Source organism: Balaenoptera acutorostrata, chromosome X (assembly GCF_949987535.1).
Source record: "Balaenoptera acutorostrata chromosome X, mBalAcu1.1, whole genome shotgun sequence".
Taxonomy (NCBI): Eukaryota; Metazoa; Chordata; class Mammalia; order Artiodactyla; family Balaenopteridae; genus Balaenoptera; species Balaenoptera acutorostrata.
The window spans coordinates 90,351,549-90,372,514 of NC_080085.1; the positions used below are offsets into that span (position 1 = coordinate 90,351,549).

Consider the following 20,966-nt stretch of genomic DNA (forward strand, 5'->3'; position numbering starts at 1 on the left):
TATCCAAACAAAAACTTTTCTTAATATTTCCTTTTGAGTAATCACACTCTAATGTACAGGTTTAAAAATTATGGTAAAAATGCGTAACATAAAATTTACCATCATAACTATTTTTAAGTGTACAGTTCAGTACTGATAAGTTGATTCACATTGTTGTGAAACCAATCTTCAGAACTTTTTCGTCTTTCAATTCTGAAACTCTACACATTAAACAGCAATTCCCCTTTGTCCCTTCCCCCCAGTCCCTGGTAACCCCATTCTACTGTCTGCTTCTATGAATCTGACTACTTTAGATACCTTTTCTTTTTAAACCCATGGACTCTGTTTACTATAGTTTTCCCAACTTTTTTTAAAAAAATTATTTATTTATTTATTATTTTGGCTGTGCCGGCTGTTTGTTGCAGCATGCGGGATCTCTAGTTTCGGCATGCAGACTTCTTAGTTGCAGCATGTGGACTCAGTTGTGGCATGCAGGCTTCTTAGCTGTGGCATGCGGACTCTCAGTTGCAGCATGCTTGCAGGATCTAGTTCCCCGACCAGGGATTGAACATGGGCCCCCTGCAATGGGAGCATGGAGTCTTACCCACGGGAACACCAGGGAAGTCCCTAGAAAGCTTATGCAAGTGGAATCATACAGTATTTGTCTTCTCGTGACTGGCTTATTTCATTTAGCGTAATGTTCTCAAGGTTCATCCATGCTGTAGCATATGACAGAATTTCCTTCCTTTAAAAGGCTGAATAATATTCCATTGTATATATATATATATACATACCACAATTTGTTCATCCATTTATCCATTGATGGGTATTTTAATTGTTTCTACTTCTTGGCTGTTGTGAATAGTGCTGCTATGAACATAGATGTGCAAGTACCTCCTCAAGATTCTACTTTGAGTTCTTTTGGATATATACCCAGAAGTGGGATTGTTGGGTCATATGGGAGTTGTAGTTTTCATTTTTTTTGGAATCTTCATACACACTCATAAAGAATGAATGGGTCAAAGAAGAAGTCACAAAGGAAATTAGAAACTGCTTTGAGACAAATTAAAATGAAAGTCCATCATACCAAAACTTATGGGATGCAGCAAAGGTGTGCTAAGAAGGAAGTTTATAGCTTTAAATGTGTACATTGAAAAGACAAAAGATCTCAAATCAACAACGTAACTTTACACCTCAAGAAATTAGAAACAGAAGAATAAACTAAAGCCAAAACTAGCAGAAGGAAGGAGATATATAAGAGCAGAGATAAATGAAATAGAGAAGAAATACAACAACAATAGAAGAAAAGTAAATGAAACTAAGAGTTGGCTTTTTGTTAAAGCTACACAAAATTGACAAACGCCTTAGTTAGACTCACTAAGAAAAAAAAATAGAAGACACTCAAATAATTAAAATCAGAAATGAAAGAGGGACATTACAACTGATACTACAGAAATTAAAAGGATTATTAGCGAATACTGTGAATAATTGTATGCCAACAAATTGGAAAGCCTAGAAGAAATGGATAAAGTCCCCCAAACAGACAATCTAGCAAGACTGAATCGTAAAGAAATACATAATATGAACAGATCGATTAATGAGGAAGGAGATTTAATCAGTTCTCAAATATCTCCCAGCAAAGTAAATCCCAGGACCACAAGGCTTCACTGGATTATTCTATCAAGTACTTGACAAGGCGATGTGTGAGATTGCTTGTGTCTGAATCACCTTGATGAGGGAGGTCTCTAGCCCTGTTTAGGCACCCGACATAGTTGGTCAGCCGGGGGACTGCGGTATTTGTTAGCTGGCCCCCTTCTACGCTTTCCCCTTGGCAACGTTATTTCTGAAGGAATGTGGGTCCTTGCAAATGACTCTGACTCTTCCTATACACCATACATAGACCACATGCCCTTACTGCTCCCTTTAAAATGTGAATTTTTCCCTTTCATTGCTGGATTTTCCTGAAAACGAGTTGGTTGCCTGGCATTCTCCAAAGGTCACCAATAAGGTTCCTCTTTGTTGTTGCTATTGTTGATGAGTATCATTACGAACTCCTGGCTTTTGAACATGTTGGTGGGCTTCAAACCATTGTTATGTGGTGTTGAGCAGAGGAGTGAAATGATTTGACTTGCGCTCTGCTGCTGGGTTGAAAGCAGACAGGTAAGGGAGCCAGGATGAAAGCAGAGGGGCCAGCTGGACAGCAGTACAGTCCAGGAGATAGATGTTGGTATCTTGGCCAGGGTGGTGGTAATGGAGGTGGTGAGAAGTGGCTGGCTTCTGGACATACTTTGAGAGAGGGGCCGAGAGAATTTCCTGACCAGTTGGATGTGGAGTGTGGGAGAAAGAGAGCACGCCAGGCCCCCTCCGAGGTTTGGGGACCGAGCAAGTGGCATTTGTGGGTCCAATGCCCTATCTGTGTTTACTTTCACTTCCAGTGCCACACAGGGAAAGTCCCAAGGTTGTGAGTAGCAGGACTGCCCTGACAGCGGGCCACACAGGGAAAGCAACGGCTCCTCAGAGGAGTTCATCTGAGGCCTGGTCGTAATCACTCCATCGTGGAGTGATCAGCCCTGGACGGATCTTTACTCGTAAGCGTGCCCTGAGACAACATGGAATAGTTAATGTACAAAAGGCACAGCCCACAAACCTAGAGAGCCTTAAGTATTACAACCCAAAGGAAGCTGGTTTCTAACAGTGTAATTACCATAATCCTCCCTCCCCACAAGCCACTGGTATGATAATCTGCTGGTTCCCTGTTTCAGTGGAATGTGTTAAAAATAAAATACCCTTAGTGAATCCACCTATGGGGAAGAGAATTGACACGATCTTATTTCTGCAGGTGCCGAAAAACTTCCAAATCTTTTCCCATGGTGAATTAGATATGTTGGAGGGGAGAATTTGTGGGCGGAGGGGTGAACAACAACACAACTCCTAGGAGTGAATGAAAGGTGAGGTATAACCAGGACACTTTCTAAGCGTGCCTGTGGCTTCAGTATCCAATACAGTAGATGTCAGAGCAAAGAAAATGAACAAGAGCCAAAGAGAGGCCTTACAGAATGATGAAAGGATCAGGACACCAGGGAGACATAAAGATCCTAAATGTGTATGAACACAAACAACAGAGCCTCAAAGTACATGAATCAAAAACTGGTGGAGCTGAAAGGAGAAAGAGCCAGATCTATAATTATAGTGGGGGCCTTCCACACCCACCTCCCTCTTAGCAAGTGACAGAATTACCAGAGAGAAAATCAGCAAGGATATAGGAGACCTGAATAACACAGGAAACTAACGAGATCTTCATGACATAAATAGAACAGTCCGCCCACCAACAGCAGAGTACAGGTTTTTCCCCGAGGGTCTCTGTAACATTCACCAAGTTAGACCATCTCCTCGACCATCAGACAAGCCTCAGTAAATTCAACAAGAACTGAGGGACTTCCCTGGTGGTGCAGTGGTTAAGAATCCGCCTGTCAGTGCAGGGGACGCAGGTTCGAGCCCTGGTCAGGAAGATCCCACATGCCGCGGAGCAGCTGAGCCCGTGCGCCTCAACTACTGAGCCTGCGCTCTAGAGCCCTCGAGCCACAACTACTGAGCCCGCGTGCCACAACTACTGAAGCCCACGTGCCTAGAGCCCAAACTCCGCAACAAGAGAAGCCGCCGCGACGAGAAGCCCGTGCACCACAGCGAAGAGTAGCCCCCACTAGCCGCAAGTAGAGAAAGCCTGTGTGCAGCAACGAAGGCGCAACGCAGACATAAATAAAGAAATTAAATTATTTAAAAAAAAGAAGAAGAAGAATTGAAATGTCCCAGAGTGTGTTCCCTGGCCACGATGGAATCAAATTAGAAACCAGTAATAGAAAGCAAAAAGAAGAATCCCTAAACACTTGGAAATGGTGGCTGACACATCATTCCAGGTTATCATTCACACCCTTGTTACAGAAGAGCTGAAGTGAGGAAGAGCTGCCTGCTGAGCTGAAAGGCATTTCAGGCTGGCCCAAAAGAGAGCTCACCCTGGCTCTTGCAAACAGAGTATTGTTCAGGGCAAGGCTGGAGGGAGGGAGACAGTTCAGGAGGCTGTGACATCAGTGCCACGTGACATTAAAGCTCCTAGTGCACTGGCAAAGGAAGTCCAGCTAGCTTGCTGGTTGTTAGTGGAATCGGTGTGGTGGCTGATTGGATTTGGGAAGCACGAGAGAGGTATTGGTGTGGTTGTTGGAAAGTCCTGAGAGAAGGCAAGATTCGGGTGCCTTCCTGGTACATATATGACTGGTGTCCAGTCTAACCCATGGACGCATACACCTCGGTTCCTTGTCAGTCCTGCTCCACTGTGTTAAAAGTTTCAACGCAGTTGCCCTCTCCTCCCTCCTCCTTCTCCTCCCTCTTTCTCCTCCTTGTCCTCCTCTTCCTCATCCTGCTCCTCCTCGATTCTTCCCCTGATAGTGCCATCTGTCAGATAAGGCTGTCCTCTCTGCACAGGCAGAAGAGTGTCCTTTCTGAGGTTTGTGGGATTGGTCCCTTAGGCCAGGTTGGCACTGTGCCTGCCCTACCATCCTGTTAGCCTAAGACATGGTATGTGGTAAGTGCACCAGAGATGTGTCTTCAAACCTGTATTTTTGTTCCTCTTTTCAGAATACAGTGATGGTGGTAGACCACCTCAAGGAAGAAAGAAACGTTGTAGTTCTTTCCCAGGTAATTCTGGCAAGAGGAGCCGTCATTATGAACACGGTGGGGGTGAGCCTCAGCCCTCACACCTCCAGGAGGATGATGGAAACGTGGTGAAGAGGGATGTCCAGGAGGACCCCGAAGTAAGACAGTAAGTGACCAGGCAGCAGGGTTTGTACACAGCAGCCCCTGGGACTATGCACCTCTCTCACTCTCCGTGGACTTGTTTTTCTTCTGTCACTGCAAAACTGAAGCATGCTAGAAGTGAAATAATGGTTGAGCAATCCTAATTGTAGTGCTGGTGTCAAAGAGACGAGGGTGTACAGAAGACTTTCTTAGCACGTATGGCCACTCACCCTCCTTCTCTCCACATCCCCCCTGCAGCTCTCCCTGTACCATCCGAGGCAACGAGAGGACAGTGAGATTGGACAGTGAAGGCCACATGCATATGACTGTGTGGGGAAACAGAAAACCTCTGGAGAGAGAAATGCGGGAGAACACACAAGATGGAACCCCAGGGAGCTGGTTCAGGGTCACCGTGAGTATCCTGAAAAATGTATGGAATGTGCAGGAGAGAAAAGTCAGGGAGAGTTGTGTTGGGCTCATGTTGAGATGCTGGTTTATTTCACTGGGGACAGCTTGTAAGCTGTCCTTTTTATGACCAGGAGTTAACAATCTTGTTCATCTAAGGGCAGATTCAGAGAAGCAGTGTAAAGGGAACAGGCTGACTGTGAGGAGAACGGAGGAGCCTGTCTCAGAGCAAAGATGGAAACTACTGCCAAGGATATGGAGCAACTCCACATTGGAGGTCTCAGTTTGGCAAGCTGAGTGTGGGAGATGGAGGGTCGAGCCTCTGGAGACCTTGTCTGAGGGGCAAGCAGTGTCTGCACTGGGTAGGATCTCCTGGAAATTTGTAAAAGGAAGATCATCTCTGACACCTTGATTATTTGGAAGAGAGCTTGACTGGAGAGAAAGAGTATTTAGGAAATCCATATTACACACACCCATAAGAAATCATGCCAGTGGTCCCTTCTTTAGAAACCCTGTCAAGCTCAGTAGAAGGCCGGAAAAGAACAGGAAAAGGTTCGTCCTCCAGCCTAAATTCCCTGTTGTCTGTCCTCTCTCCCATCCCTTCTTTTCATCCTTAGATTCCTTCCAGGATAAAGTATGACAGGACATGGCTAATGAACTCAATCCAGAGCCATTGCAGTGTCCCCTTCACTCCAGTGGACGTAAGAGAGGATGCCGAAGCCAGACGCGTGGGCACAGGGAAGGGGGAGAGAGAGACCTGGTTCAGCAGGGTCTGTTGGCTTCTGATACTATTGCTGTTGCATTCAATCCCTGTAGTTCCACTTTATGCACACTGGGGCTGAGTTCTTTGTCCAAGAAGCTAGCACTGCCTCTGCATTAATGGATGTCAGCAACAAGATTTGTGACGAGGAGAGCCGAAAGGTGTGTGTTGCGGGCATTACCTGTACATCATCCTGAGGAAGGAGTACAGGCCAGGGGCTGGTTGTCTTCTTTGGAACTAGAGTTCCTGGTGCTTACCCCACCTCTTCTTCCTGCAGATACCTGTGTTTGTCAGCCCCTCCGCTGCTCCCTACTCTGTGCGGGATAAGTTGAAGCCAGAAGAAATGGAGCAACTAAAAGTAATGCAGACTCAAGGCATTTTGTGTGCCAGCGCTCAGACCCACCTCTCCTTCCTCCAGCCCCCCGTCCCCCTCGCCCCTGATTTCCCTGCCACCACCACAGCCTCAGAGCGGCTCTCTCCATCTCTCTCTCCGCAGCTGACCTTGAGCAAACGATTTGATGTCTCCCAGCAAGCTCTTGACCTCCGGAGGCTCCGCAATGACCCAGGTACGGCTGACAGCAGTAATTCTAGGGTGGGCGAGGGCAGAGGGGTCTTCTTGGAGGGAGACTTAGGGATGGTAACGTGGGAGGGGCTGGTGCTGGCCCCAGACCCCACTCAGCCATCTGATTCCCTCCCCTCTCCTTCCTGAAGACTTGGTGGGCCATGATATTGATATAATTCTGAATCGAAGAAACTGCATGGCTGCCACCCTGCAGATCATCAAAAAGAATTTCCCTGAGGTGAGGCTGTAGGCCCAGTGCTGGTATTAGGGTAGGGGGTGGAAGAGATGGGGTGGAGGGCAGATTTGTCTCCAAGGTCCTAGATAGTAACCTTCACTCTACCTCTTCTTGCCCCAAAGCTGTTGTCCTTGAACTTGAGCAGCAACAAACTGTACCAGCTGGATGGCCTGTCTGACATTATACAGATGGCCCCCACGGTCAAGATCCTGAACCTCTCCAAAAATAAGGTGAGAAGAGGGAGCCAGATCAAAGTTGGGTTGAGAGTGGGGAGGGGGCGTGTTAGTGGCCATCAGAGTGATGACAGGAGGCAGGTGAAGGTACCTGTGGGGGAGGGAGGGGGCTGGGGGTGCAGAGAGCCGGATGTCCCTCTTTCCCTGGGATTCCTTTTCCCTCTTCCGCCCCATATTTCTCAGCTGAAGTATCTGTGGGAGTTGAGGAAGATTAAAGGGCTGAAGCTTGAAGAGCTGTGGCTGCAAGGGAACCCATTGTGTGGCACCTTCCCCGACCAGTCCACCTATGTAAGGTCAGTGTGAACACCCTGTCACCCTTCCTGGTGACCTTCACCCGTGGGAGCCTAGACTATCTGTGACAGTGCCCCTTTGCCAAAGGTGGCAGCCCTGGTCTTCTGGGAGGATCAGAGGCCCCACCTTCTGCTCTCTCTGTGCCTATCACCGGTGAGGAGTTTCCTTCCCCTGACCTGCTCACCTCTGCAGGGGCTCTGGGGTCTGTTTCCAGCTCTCTGCGCCCAGCTATGTTCCGCCAAGGCCTCCCAAGAGTGTGCCGCAGGAAGCAGGGCTTCTCCTCCTCACCAGGACCAGGAGCGACCAGCCTTGATCCAGATGCTGGCGCCCTGGACTGAGAAGGGTCCTCCAGTCCAGGGCCTCTTGCTGAGAGAAGCCTTCCTTCTTCGTGCTGAGATGGCGTTTGCCTCCCCCGTTCTGAGAGGGGCCCTCTTCCCCTTCCTCCAAAGGGGTCCCCCCTCGTCTCCCAGGTTGACATGGGGGCTTTCCTGCGCCATGCTGAGGGCTGAGGCCGTGGGTGGCTGCTGTCATGACATCCATTCTGCTGGCCCAATGCCAGGAGCTGGACCCTCCTTGGGAAAAAGCAGGGCTCCTTGAGTCAAGGGGCCAGACGTGGGCCCCCGCCAGTGATCAGAGGGCTTCCTGAGGCAGGAGTGGAAGGCAGAGGGCAGAGGTGGTAGAGGAGACAGAAGGACAGGGCTCTCAGGGGCACTTTCCATCCCTCCCTGCACACGTCACGTCATCCCATCTGGTCCTTCACAGGAGCCCTGGGCAGCCTGAGACAGGTACGGTTCCTCAGATAAAGAACGAACTCAGACAGGTGCAGGGGTCATCAGGAGAGAAGACGGTGATCATAAGAGTGGGCCACGGATCCTCAGCCCCATACTGAGCTGGGACCTGACCCTTTCCTCATTCTGGGGGAGATGTGCCCCCATGGCGGCCCTGGTTCCCATGCCCAAGTCTGGCTGAACTCACACAGGTGACAAAGTTTCAACCAGCATCCAGTGGGGCCCCAGCCCAACATGGGCATATTTTCCATTCCTACCTGGTGTGTCTGGGCGATTCTGGGGCAGGTGAAGAGCCGCAACAGGGGCGCCGTTTCCCCTTTCTTCTCTCTTCTTCCCTGACCCCGACCACGGGAGAGCTCCTTTCCCTTCCCTTTGTTTTCTCTCTCTCCCTTGTCTCTGTGCCCCTATGTCTCTCTCATCTCTCCCCTCCTACCTTCACTCCCTTTCTGCCTTCATCCCCTCCATCTCCCTCCCTGAGCCCCACCTCACTCACCTCCCTGGCCCAGCATCCTGGGCCATCCCTGGGGGGTGTCCGGGTCTTGCCAGAGTGCTGGACCCCCAGTGAGGTAGCAGAGCCCCGGGCTCCCACCCCATTCCCTCTTCTCCCCACAGCCTTCAGTGGGGCCCTGGAGGAAGGAAGGGAGGAGAAGGAAGCCCTGCAGTATGGGTTTGAAATGCTGCTCCCTGTGGCACTGGAGAAGGGAGTGCGGGTAGCCTGGGTGGAAGCTACCCAGGCGAAGGAGAGGAAGGGAGGGAGGGAAGGAATATTAAAGTGAAGGTATTGAGAGAGATGAGGAGACAGTGCCTTTCAGACAGTAAGCTGACAGATGCTCAGTGCTCAACAGGGAAGTGGACCGAAAACCCTTAAAATCAGAAGCAGAGGTGGGCAAAGGGCGCTGCTGGATGGGCCAGAACACACTGATCTCTGTTTATGGTATGACTGTTTTCACTCAAAGGAAGCATTGCAACCTTGAACTATCAACCATCTCTTCTCTATTTTTGGTTTTGGACAGGGCCATCAGAGATCGTTTCCCGAAGTTATTACGCCTAGTAAGTGCCTACGTAAATCATTGTCTCTTATGAATGTCGGTGATCTCTGCACCTGCCCTCAAGCCCTTTGGGTCTTGCCTAGATCACATATTAGCATCAGAACCTTAACCATTTTGGGGGGCATGGACTCCTGAAAATGACATGGATAGACTTGCTGGAAAAATACCCATAAATACACACACGCACACACACAAGTTGAATATAACACTAGAGACTTCCAGGACCTCATGATGAAGACATCCAGTGTAAGCTTTCCCATGGAATTTCCAGGGCCCTTTCACACCTGACCTCTGACCCTCACCCTCCTGGGCCCATCCTTTTCCCGGATCATCCAGGGCCACTCCCCTGGTCTCCACTCCTGACTTCCTCTTCCCTTTTCCAGGATGGCCAGGAGTTACCGTCACCAGTTACTGTTGACGTTGACACTCCCTGCGTATTAAAGCCCTGCAAGGTGAGGAAGAGGATCAAACGACATTTGGGGTGTTGCAGGGAGGCTTTATCCACTGCATAGTCTCAAATGCCTTTTGATTCCAGGGCAGCTACTTTGGATGCGATGAGCTGAAGAGCCTAGTCCTGCAATTCCTGCAGCAGTAAGTACCTCTGGGAAGCTGAGCAAGGGGGAGAGGGCGAGGACAGGTGAGGCCACCTAAGCACAGGTCTGCTCAGGGGAGTTTCCAAGTCTCATTTGAGGTCCAGACCACAGAGATAGACTGTCCTCATTGCTCCCCCTCAGGTACTACTTGATCCATGACTGTGGAGACCGACAGGGTCTCGTGGGTGCTTATCACGAGCAGGCCTGCTTCTCCCTGACCATTCCCTTCCACCCCGAGGACCCAGCCCCGTGAGTATCACAGCACAGGCTCTGCTCCTGGGCCGTGTGCCTCCCCAGCAGACACAGGCCAGCTCCTGCAAACACCCACCACCCACTGTTGCTCTTTGTCTCCTAGAAGCAGCTTGTGCGAGTACTTCAAGGACAGCCGGAATATGAAGAAGCTCACGGACCCCCGTGAGTGTGTGATGGGAAGACTGGGTGGGAAAGGGCGGTGAAGGGGTCAATCATAGGGCCCAGGGCGTGGCAGCCCCTGACCTTCGCTCGCTTCCCCTCCCCTCACAGACCTGCGGGTCCAGCTGCTGAAGCACACAAATCGTGTCATTGTGCACACCCTCTGTGTGTTGCCCAAGACTCAGCATGACTTAAGCTCCTTCGTGGTGGACACGTGGTCCCAGACGGTGAGCGCCTGCTTCCTCCCTCGGGCGGGCCCAGGAAGCCGCAGGTGGGTAGGAGGTGCAGGTGGTGACTGGGCGCCTGGGCTCTTCCCTTTCAGGAAACGATGCTCTGCTTCTCCGTCAGCGGGGTGTTCGAGGAAGGTGAGTGTGTGTAGAGCCCCCTCCCCAGATGCCCCACTGCTGCCTCCCCCTGGCCAGGCTCACTCCCAGAACCACCCAGCTTCCCTGACCCCTTCCCTTCCCTTCTCCTCCCCTCCCCTCCCCTTCCCCACTGTGTTCTCCAGCCCTCAGGCTTCCCACAGACAATCCAGGTCTGAGCTGTGTCCATGCCTGTCTGCCCTGCACACCCTGGGCGTTGGGGACACAGGCTGTGGAGTTTGGTGGCTCTCATCCCAGATACTCACTCTGAGAACTTGGGCCGTTACTTAACCTCTCAGTTTCCTCATTTGCAAAATGGGGTAGTAGTATCCACCTCTTGGGCGGCTGTGAAAAACGCATCCCGTGAACCTGTGTAGTGGTTGTCAGGGGCCCTGTCACTGGGCGCAGACTGCTCCTATAGTTGCCCTCCTGATTCCCGACACCCTGGCCCCCGTGAACAACTGCCCTCTCAGCATCAGTGTGAAGTCACAGCCTGACTGGGGACCGCCGTGTGAGCGTGTACAGCACGTGTGGCTCTAAGGGGTACTGTTGTTTGTTTGCTGTTGAAGTGGAAGGAAGTTCTCAGGGCTGTGTGCGTGCCTTCACCCGGACCTTCATCGCTACCCCTGCCAGCTACTCCAGGTGAGAGCCCTGTTGTGGGCGGGAATGCCCATCCCCGCCTGCGCTCAGGGGCGTGGGAATGTGGTGGCGCAGACCTTAGGTTTACTCGGTATTGTGGAAAGCCAGCAGGGAGATCCCAGGAGCAGTCCAGCCTAGTGGTTAAGAAGAGCATGGGCTCTGGAATCGGCCTATGCGTTCTCTCCTTGACCCAACACTCACTCGCTGTGTGACCTTGGTCAAGTCACATGACCTCTCTGTGACTCAGTGTCTTCTTCCGAGAATGGGGATCAGAGCGTCCACCCCTTGGGCTGTGGTAAAGGGTAAATGCGAAATTGCCCGTGGGTTGGGGATAAACCTATAAATCGAGTGAAGGTGGTGGACAGTCTCTCCAAAGGTGGGCTCTGTGGGGAGGGGCAGAGGTACCAGCCAAGGAACCCGGGAGACAGACACAGGAGGGGCGTGGAAGGAATCTGGTTGCTGAGTGCCAGTGGGAGCAGAGTCAATATTGGGGGTGTGGGTGTCCATCCAGGCGTAGTCTGAGGGCCCATTTTTCCTTCAGTCTGTGCATCGTGAATGACGAGCTGTTTGTGAGGGACGCCAGCCCCAGTGAGACCGAGAGTGTGTTCTCCAACCCAGCGCCTACGCCCACCTCCAGCTCCATGCACACCCTCTCCCAGGAGCAGCAGGACATCACGCAGGCGTCCTCCACCCCACCTGAGGTGAACCTCTAGTGGAATCAGAAGTGAGTGCTGGGTTTGCGTGCGCATAGGAGGGAGCTGGGAGGAGTAGAGGGGTGATTAATGGGAACTTGAAGGTAATTATTTTACATCTATTTTTTTCTTACAAACGTTTAGTTGTGAGAAATTCCCTAATTTCATACTAATACCTTTCCATGTATTATAAAATACAGGTTTCCTATCTTATATTACTGTTTTGAAACTTCTTTTGTTTATTATTAGTACCAGCCTTTCCTCTCAGTATATGTGAAGCTACATTATTCTTTCTAAGATCAATATATTAAACAATTGAATTCCAGGAAGCCATAAGCTATTATTGATAGCCATTTACCTTTTCGCTTCTTTTTCAGCATTACATGCTGTGGCATCTGCTCATTCTGGTACATACATGTTGGTAAACTTGAAGGCGTGCTCTTGTAGCATAGATTTAGCTGTGACGTTGTGTGGTCAAGTGTCTCCAGTTTGGTCCTAAGGGAGGTCATCTATCCTCCCCCACTACAGGTGCTTTCAGTACAATGACTGGACTATACCAGAACTAAAAAATTCTTTACTCATTAAAAAGTCAATTCTGAGAATTCAGAGATAAGAAGAAATAGACCTCTAGGGTTTCAGGAAGGTGAAGGCGGACAGAAGTCAGGTGCCCTGGGGTTGAAACTCAACGGCTGCTGGCTCTGCTGACATCCCAATTCTTTCTCTTTACTTTCTTCAGCCCAAGGGCAAGATTCCAGATGAATTTTGAGATGAGACCCTCATCCACTGACCTGGGATCTTGAGAACAAAACTCTGCAAATGAGCCTTTAGATGTCATTTTCATCCTCCTCATATTTGTTACCTCTCTTCTCTTAACTGAAGCCATATCCATGACTAAGCTTGCAGTCCAGCTAATCAGGAAACCAAAGTTTACCGTGTAGGCCTGCCAGTTGTTCTGTATTTTTCCCACGCATGATCCTTGTTTATCTTTATATTAAAGAGTAACATTGCACATTGTATGTTGTGTGTCTTGGATTGCTCTTCCCCTGACCCAACCATGAGTTAGTGGGGCCAGGACCAAAAGGTCCCATCTCCCACATCATCCCTGGCAGTCTCTAGCATTTATAGCCGACCTATACAGTGCTTGAAAATTACAGAGTAAGGACTCCATTCCTGGACTACCCTAAAATCCAAGCTTTGCCTCCTGATAACCTTCTCTCCACCACTTCAGTACTCACAAGTTGTGACCGTTCTGATGTTCACTTCTATAAACAAACAGAACATATTTAGCAAGTAAAGTACCATATTTACTCTAATAATTATGGTATTCTTAATCCTTTAACAGGTCTAAAACTGTGCTAACATTTTTATTAGGTTCTTAGGTTGTGTAACTAACACTATTTTCCCCACAACTCCTATGTTGTTTTTTTAACTTATTTACTTTGAAATAATTATTGATTTACCAAAAGTTGCAAAAAAATGTGTAGAGAGGTCATGTATACCCATCACTCACCTTCTCCTAATAATAACACCTTGTATTACTTTAGTACAGTATCGAAACTAAGAAATGGACATTGGTACAGTCCACTGAGCTTACTACAATTTCGCCATTTTACATGCACTCATTTGTGTGTTAGAACACCTGTGAATAATACTTATATATATAATTCCATGCACTTTTACCAGCTATGTAGGTGTTCTAACTATCACCACAAACAAGATCAAAAACTGTTTCATCACCACACGTTTCCCTCATGTTAGCCTTTATAGCCACACCCACCTTCTTCCTGGTCCCACATCCCTAAACTCTGTCAGACACTATTATAATTTCCTAAATGTCATAGAAATAGAATCATATAGTATGTTATCTTTAGGAATGGATTTCTTTCACTCAGCATAACTCTCCTGAGATCCATCCAAGTTGTAAAGTGGGTCTATAGTCTGTTCCTTTGTATTGCTGAATAGGATTCCATGGTGTGAATGTACCACAGTTTGTTTAGCCATTCCCCCGTTGAAAGACATCTGGGCTATTTCCACTTTTTAACTATTGTGAGTAAAACTGTGATGAACTTCATGTAAAGGTTTTTGTGTAAACATAAATTTTCATTTCTCTGGGTAAACGGCCCAGAGTGCAACTGCTGTATCATATGGTAATTGCATATTTCGTTCTGAAAACCCTGCCACATTGTTTTGCAGACGACCTGTACCATTTTGCATTCCCATTGGCAATGTATGAGTGACTCAGTTTATCCAGTGTTGTCTGCATTTGGTTTTGTCACTGTTTTTTTCAGCCATTCTGATAGGGGGGTTTAATATTTCATTGTGCTTTTAATTTGCATTTCCATGATGGCTAAAGATGTTGAATAGCTTTTCCTAAGCCTATTTGTCCTCTGTTCATGTCTTTCATCCATTTCATAATTGGATTAAGAGGCAAGAAGTTATCTCTATAGAGAGCTGCCCTGGCTCTGGCTAACAGGCAGAGTAAGAGAATATGAGGCCCCTCGAGACTCACTTTTCTTGACAGGGAGGGCAGAAGTGGGGCTGAAGCTATTAAATGTTCCTCAAATTAGGACGGAACTTGGATATGGAACAGGATTAAGAGGTGGGGGCATCTCTGGGTCCATCTGTGGAGATCTGGATAGGGCAGAAAAAGAAGGGGGATGTGGGGCAGAGGAAAAACAGTGGAAGGAGGGAGATACAGGGGGATGCCTTCTAAACGATGCTAGATTCATCACTCTCAGCCTGCTCAATGGAGTGCAATAAACTACTCTCCTAGACATGTGGTTTTCAACTCTGGATATCCATTAGGATCCCCTCTAATGCTCAGATTCAACCAACTGAATCAGAGCCTCTAGGGGTAAGCCCAGTCATCAGTATCTTTAAGGTTCACCTCAGTTGATTCTAATGAGCTGTCAAAATTGAAAACCTTATCTGACGGTGTATTAGTTTGCTATGGCTGCCATAACAAGATACCACAGGCTGAGTAGCTTAAACAACAGAAATTTATTTCTCACAGTTTTAAAGGTTGGAAGTCCAAGATCCAGGTGTTCACAGGTTTGGTTTCTTCTGAGGCCTCTCTCCTTGGCTTGCAAATGGCCTCCTTCTTACTCCTTCTTCACATGGCTGTCCCTCTGTGCATACACACCCTGGTATCTCTTTATGTGTCCTAAGCTCCTCTTATAAGGAAACCAATCATATTGGATTAGTGTCTACCCTAACGGCCTCATTTTAATTTAATCACCTCTTTAAAGGCCCTATCTTCAAACACAGTCACATTCTGAGGTACTGGGGGTTAAAGCTTCAACGTATGAATTTGGGTAGGCCACAGTTCAGTCCACAACAGATGGTATGAGAAATACCTTGGTCTGAGAAATTCATCTCCCTTTTAGCTACCTTCCTGGAACTACTATACAACACTTCTGCCATCACCTCATTAGGTAGAAGTTGGTCATGTGACCATTGTTGGCTGCAAAGCAGGCTATAAATGTGGTCTTTTACTGGAAACATTACTGTACCAAATAAATTTGGGATTCTTTTATTAAGAAAGAAGGAGAATTGGTATAGAACATATGCTACACTTTCATACCCAAGGCAGCTAGAAGCACTAGCTCAATTATCATGTCCTTTCTACCCAGTTTTCCAACCACAGTTTTCATGGGTTCAAACAAAACTGCTGCTTCAGGGACACCTGAGCTCACTCTCCCATCCTCCCAAATCCCATGTCCCAGACTATGCCTGAGTCCTCACAACTTAGCATGTTTAATCTACGTCATTCACTCACTCATTCATTCATTCAACAAATATTTATTGGTTACCAATGATATGTGAGGCACTGTGATAGGCACGGGAGATAAATCAGAGAACCTGACAGACAGGGTCATGGTTCTCATGGAGCTCACATTCTACAGGGGTTGATACACTCAAGGTTTAAGAGCCATTAAGAAAATAATATGGGAAAATGTGACAGAGAATGACTAGGGTGGGGAAGGCAAGGAAGGATGTTCTGAAGACGTAACTTAGATTTAATATTCAAATAACAACAAGTACACAGTCAGCAGTGGGAAGATATAGGAGCTGAGCCCTCGAGGCAGAGGGAAGAGCAAGACGAAAGGCCCTAAGGTATGGGCAAGCTTGGCAGTTTTAGGGAACAGCTTGTATGCCAGTGTGTATTGGGAGGACAGTGTTAGAAAATGAGGTGAGAATGATAGGAGGGTCCCAATAACAGAAGGTCCTGTGGGCCATGGTAAGGACTCTGGGTTTTGTTCTTATTATGATGGAGCCATTGGGTGCTTTCTGAAAGGAAGGGAAGTTATTATTATCATCTACTTTATTAAAGCTCATTCTAAATGTTCTTTGGAGGACAGACTGAAATAGAGCAACTGTAAGATCAAGAGACAAGATTAGGAGGCTACTACACACATGACAGTGAGAGGTGACAGTCTCGTAGACCACAGCCGTAGCAATGGAAGGGGTGAGATGGGGTTTGAAATGAGATGTATCTCGGAAGTACTGAACTTGATGAAGTTCACGTTTGTGCTAAGGGATAGAGAGGGATTAAGTGTGTCCCTTGGAATGTGGATTTTTGCAGCTGGGTTAGGGCGGTTTTCTTCGATGGGGAAGTGAATGGAGGACCAGTTTCGGTGCAATGCCAGGAAACTGACAGTTCTGTTTTTTTTTTTTTTAATTATTTACTTATTTATTTATTTTTTTATTTATGGCTGTGCTGGGTCTTCGTTTCTGTGCGAGGGCTTTCTCTAGTTGCAGCAAGTGGGGGCCACTCTTCATCGCGGTGCGCGGGCCTCTCATTATCGCGGCCTCTCTTGTTGCGGAGCACAGGCTCCAGACGCACAGGCTCAGTAATTGTGGCTCACGGGCCCAGCCGCTCCGCGGCATGTGGGATCTTCCCAGACCAGGGCTCGAACCCGCGTCCCCTACACTGGCAGGCAGACTCCCAACCACTGCGCCACCAGGGAAGCCCGACAGTTCTGTTTTGACCATGTCGTTTGTGGAGCCTATGAAAAATCTGGGTGGGGAGCATGTGGTTGGATATATAAGTCAGGTGATCCTGAGAATATTCTTGGCTGTGGCAAAACAAAAACCCAAAACAAAACAAAAAAGAAAGCATGCAGGGAAAGAAATGAAAAACCCAACTGTACAGTTCAATCTGAAAATACAGGTTGATTCCACATATGAGCATGACAGAGCTCTAGATTCTGGAAGGGAAACAAAGGCATATTAAAAACCAACTTCACTGAGCTATAATTTTTGTTCAACATAATGCATCCATCTTTTTTTTTTTTTTTGGCTGTGCTGCGCAGCTTGCAGGATCTTAGTTCCCCAACCGGGGATCGAACCTGGGCCCCTTGCAGTGAGAGCGCCGAGTCCTAACCACTGGACTTAGCTATAAGGCTAAGGCGCTGGCCTGCCAGGGGCTAGTAACTGTCAGAGAAGAAAGATATATGTCTGGAATATAACTTTCATTCATCCACTTATTCATTCATTCATGCACCTAGTGCATGTCAAGATTAGTGCTAAAAAGGGAAGATAGAACCATGAAAAATTTCAGGCAATGTCTCTGTCTTCCTGAAGATTAGGAGTCGAAATAGAGAACTGCAAGTGGCTCTGGTTGCTAAAGAGTAAGGGAGGTATTTGGTGAGATAATTGGGCCCCCAAAAGGTCTAACCCCAGTGCACAGAAGCAACTTTTCCCCTTCTGCATGTCTCATAGACAATGCTGTGGCATGACCTAGAATATAGAGCTGTGAGAATAGAATGAACCTGAACATTCTCTGCATAAATGGCTGAGGAAACAGCTTTCCAAACCTTCCACCCAGCAAACAGCCCTGATTATGTGCAGAAGTATATCTCAATTTCATTGAATTCTCACAGTTGGAGTTGTATGACTAATTATTTTATCTCTGTATCTAATTAAGAAGCTGAGGTTAAGAAGGGTCAAGTATCTTGGAAGAAAACAGCAGATCTATTGATGATAGGAAAGTGTTAGATTTTAAGCTGTGAGCTATTAACTAGTGTGGAATACTCGTTCCCATCCTTTAGGTCCAGGCTGAGGTAGTAGCAATGCAAATTTCTCAGTCAAATGCCTGGGATTCATTGGTCATTAGAGAGTTTTAGGAACTGGAGAAGCTATAGGAAAATGAAAGCCTAATATACCATCCTCCTGCCTGCTCCGCATCATTGTTCCTGCCTCTGCTCTCTTGTTTTCTATGATAACGTCATCTTAACATTAGGTTTTGTTATTGACTGAACTGTGTTCTCCCAAAATTCATATACTGAAGCCCTAATTAGCAGTGCCTCAGAATGTGACTGGATTTGGAGATAGGGCCTTTAAAAGGTGATTAAGTTAATTTAAGGCTCTTAGGGGATACGTTAATCCCATCTGACTGGTGTGCTTATAAGAAGAGGAGTTTAGGACACACAGAGAGACAGCAGAAGTGTGTACACACAGAGGGACAACCACGTGAAAAAGCAGCAAGAAGATGGCCATCTTCAAGCCAAGGAGAGAGGCCTTAGAAGAAATCACCCCTGCTCACACCTTGATCTTGTACTTCCAGCCTCCAGAACTGTGAGAAACAAATTTCTGTTGTTAAGCCACTTAGTCTGTGGTATTTTTGTTGTGGCAGTCTGAACAGTCTAATACAGGCATTATGAACGTGTTTCAGTAGGTCATGAAGCAGGTAGAGTAGACTGTCAGAAAGGATGAAAATAAAGTGATGGTAAAAAATACCAATGATCAGTAAAACTGAAAGAAACGTGGTTAATTTGTATTACTATCAGGCAAAATAGGCATCAAGCAATTGCAACAAAGAAGGCCACTATCAAATCATAAAAGAAAACGTATTAAGAAGTTTAAAAATTCTGAACTTACACTCACCTGATAACGTATCTTCAAAAACATATATAGCAGTAAGTAACAAAGTTACAAGTAACAGAAAGTAAAATCCACTTTTGTGTATACGATAAGGAAATACATTTGCTTATATAACTGAGAGCCCAGAGGTAGAGGAGACTTTAGGTTAGTTGATCCAGTGACTCAAAGATATAAAGACTCAGGCCCAATCTTGAACCAATGACTGTGGCTAGGGACATAGGATTATTGATTGAGATCTAGAGTAACTCTGGTCTCACCCTTGGAACTAGCAGTCAAATTCCCCCCAAACGTGACTGTATGAGGGAGGAAATGCACTCATGAAAATTTGAGACCAGTTAGGAAGAAGAATGTATATTGCGTAGGTAAACAAAAATGTCACCTTCAGGCACCATTTGAAAGCACAATTATCAATATGAGCATAATACCCACAGTACTCAAGCGCAAATGGTTTTCAACTACTATGTCTTTCCAGGTAACAGATACTTCTATTCAGGAAATACCTACATTGAATTAGTGAATGGGTAGTTACAAAGCACTAGAGCTCTCACCCCTGCAGTAAGTTTAGGAAGAACCACAAAGGCATCCATGGTAGCGTACTTAAATCTCATTTTCTTTCTCAAATTTTTGGCAAAGCTTTTTCTTTACTATCGTACTTTGATATTATTGTGTCAGGATCGTTTCACTAGAACGGAATGGATTCTTTATAGCTACAATTTTATCAAGTATTACCATTCTGTAAACATACAACACAGAGTTCATAAAGATATGAAAGATGAGAAGCAAGAAAATTGTCAACATTTATGATCAGCAACAATTTTCTTTAAAGAGCACCATTAAATTTCAATATGGAATAGCTTTAAAAACTTCAAGCTTTTAGAAGAAATTCAGTCTCATAAAATGTAATAAAATTAAAGAACATCTTCTGTTAATGTACATACTTGTAAATATGTAAAAAGGAATATTCCTCTTGGAACACTAGCCCAAGAACCACCGCAGCCCTGCCGCCTGGCATACCAGGACCCAGCACATACACCAACAGGCTGGCACCAGCTCTGGGACACATTGGGCCCCTCAACCAGCTGCTCCTGGATCTGGCCCCACTCACCAGTGGGATGACGCCAGCTTTGGGACACCCCAGACCGCATACCCAGCCATGTCCGGAACTGGGCCCACACACCAGCAAACCGACACTAGCTTCAGGACTCCAAGGCCCTGCAGCCAGAGACCCAGGAACCTGGCTCTGCCCACCAGCGAGCCAGCACTAGCTCCAGGACTCCCTGGGCCACAGCCCCACCCACCAGCAGGCCAACACCAGTTCCAAGACACCTTGGACCCCTCAGCCAGCTGCCCTGGGATCCAGCCCCACTCAACAGTGGGCCATCACCAGCTTTTAGACACCCCCAAACCCTGGAGCCAGCCATGTGGAACTGGCCCTGCCCACCAGCAGGCTGACACTAGATACAGGACCTCTAGCCCCCACCACCACCCACTGCAGAGCCTAGCACCACCCACCAGTGGGCCAGCACTAATCCCGGGGCTTCCTGGGGCACTGCAGCCAGCAGCCTCATGACCCAGCCTCACTCACCAGTGGCCACCAGCCTCTGCACAAAGCAGGGCCTGGCAACCCACTGGACCAGGGGACAGCCACACCTACCCCCCCCCCACCACCCACAGTAGTGTGCCGGTCACAACAGAAGGACACATGCAGCCCTAACAGGGGGCACCCTTAGAGCATATAGCTCTGGTGACTAGAGGGGAGAGTTCGGCTGGGACACACAAGACATCTCCTACAAAAAGCCACTTCTCTGCGGTTGGGAAATGGAGCCAACCTACCAGATACAGAGAAATAAAATAGCAAATTGGACAAAATGAGGCAACAAAGGAATCTAATCCAAACCAAGGAACACGATAAAACCCCAGAAGAAGAACAAAGTGAAGTGGAGATAGGCGATCTACCTGATAAAGAGTTCAGGGTAATGATCATAAAGATGTTCAAAGAACTCAGGAGAAGATTGGATGAACAGAGTGAGGAGTTTTTAACAAAGATTTAGAAAATATGAAGAAGAACCACACAGAGAAGAATACAGTAACTGAAATGAAAAATACACTACAAGGAATCAACAGTAAATGAAATGATGCAGAGGAATGGACGAGCAAGCTGGAAGACTGAGTAATAGAAATAACTGAAGCAGAATAGAAAAAAGAAAAAAGAGAAAAAGAAATAGGACAGTTTAGGAGACCTCTGGGACAACAGCAAGTGTACTAACATTTGCATTATAGGGTTCTTAGAAGGA

General features: G+C 47.2%; 1 pseudogene; it reads left to right on the top strand.

The window, feature by feature from the left end:
* Positions 1-5,068: 5,068 nt before the first annotated feature.
* Positions 5,069-12,372, top strand: LOC103009735 (nuclear RNA export factor 2-like; annotated as a pseudogene).
* The last annotated feature ends 8,594 nt before the right edge of the window (positions 12,373-20,966 follow it).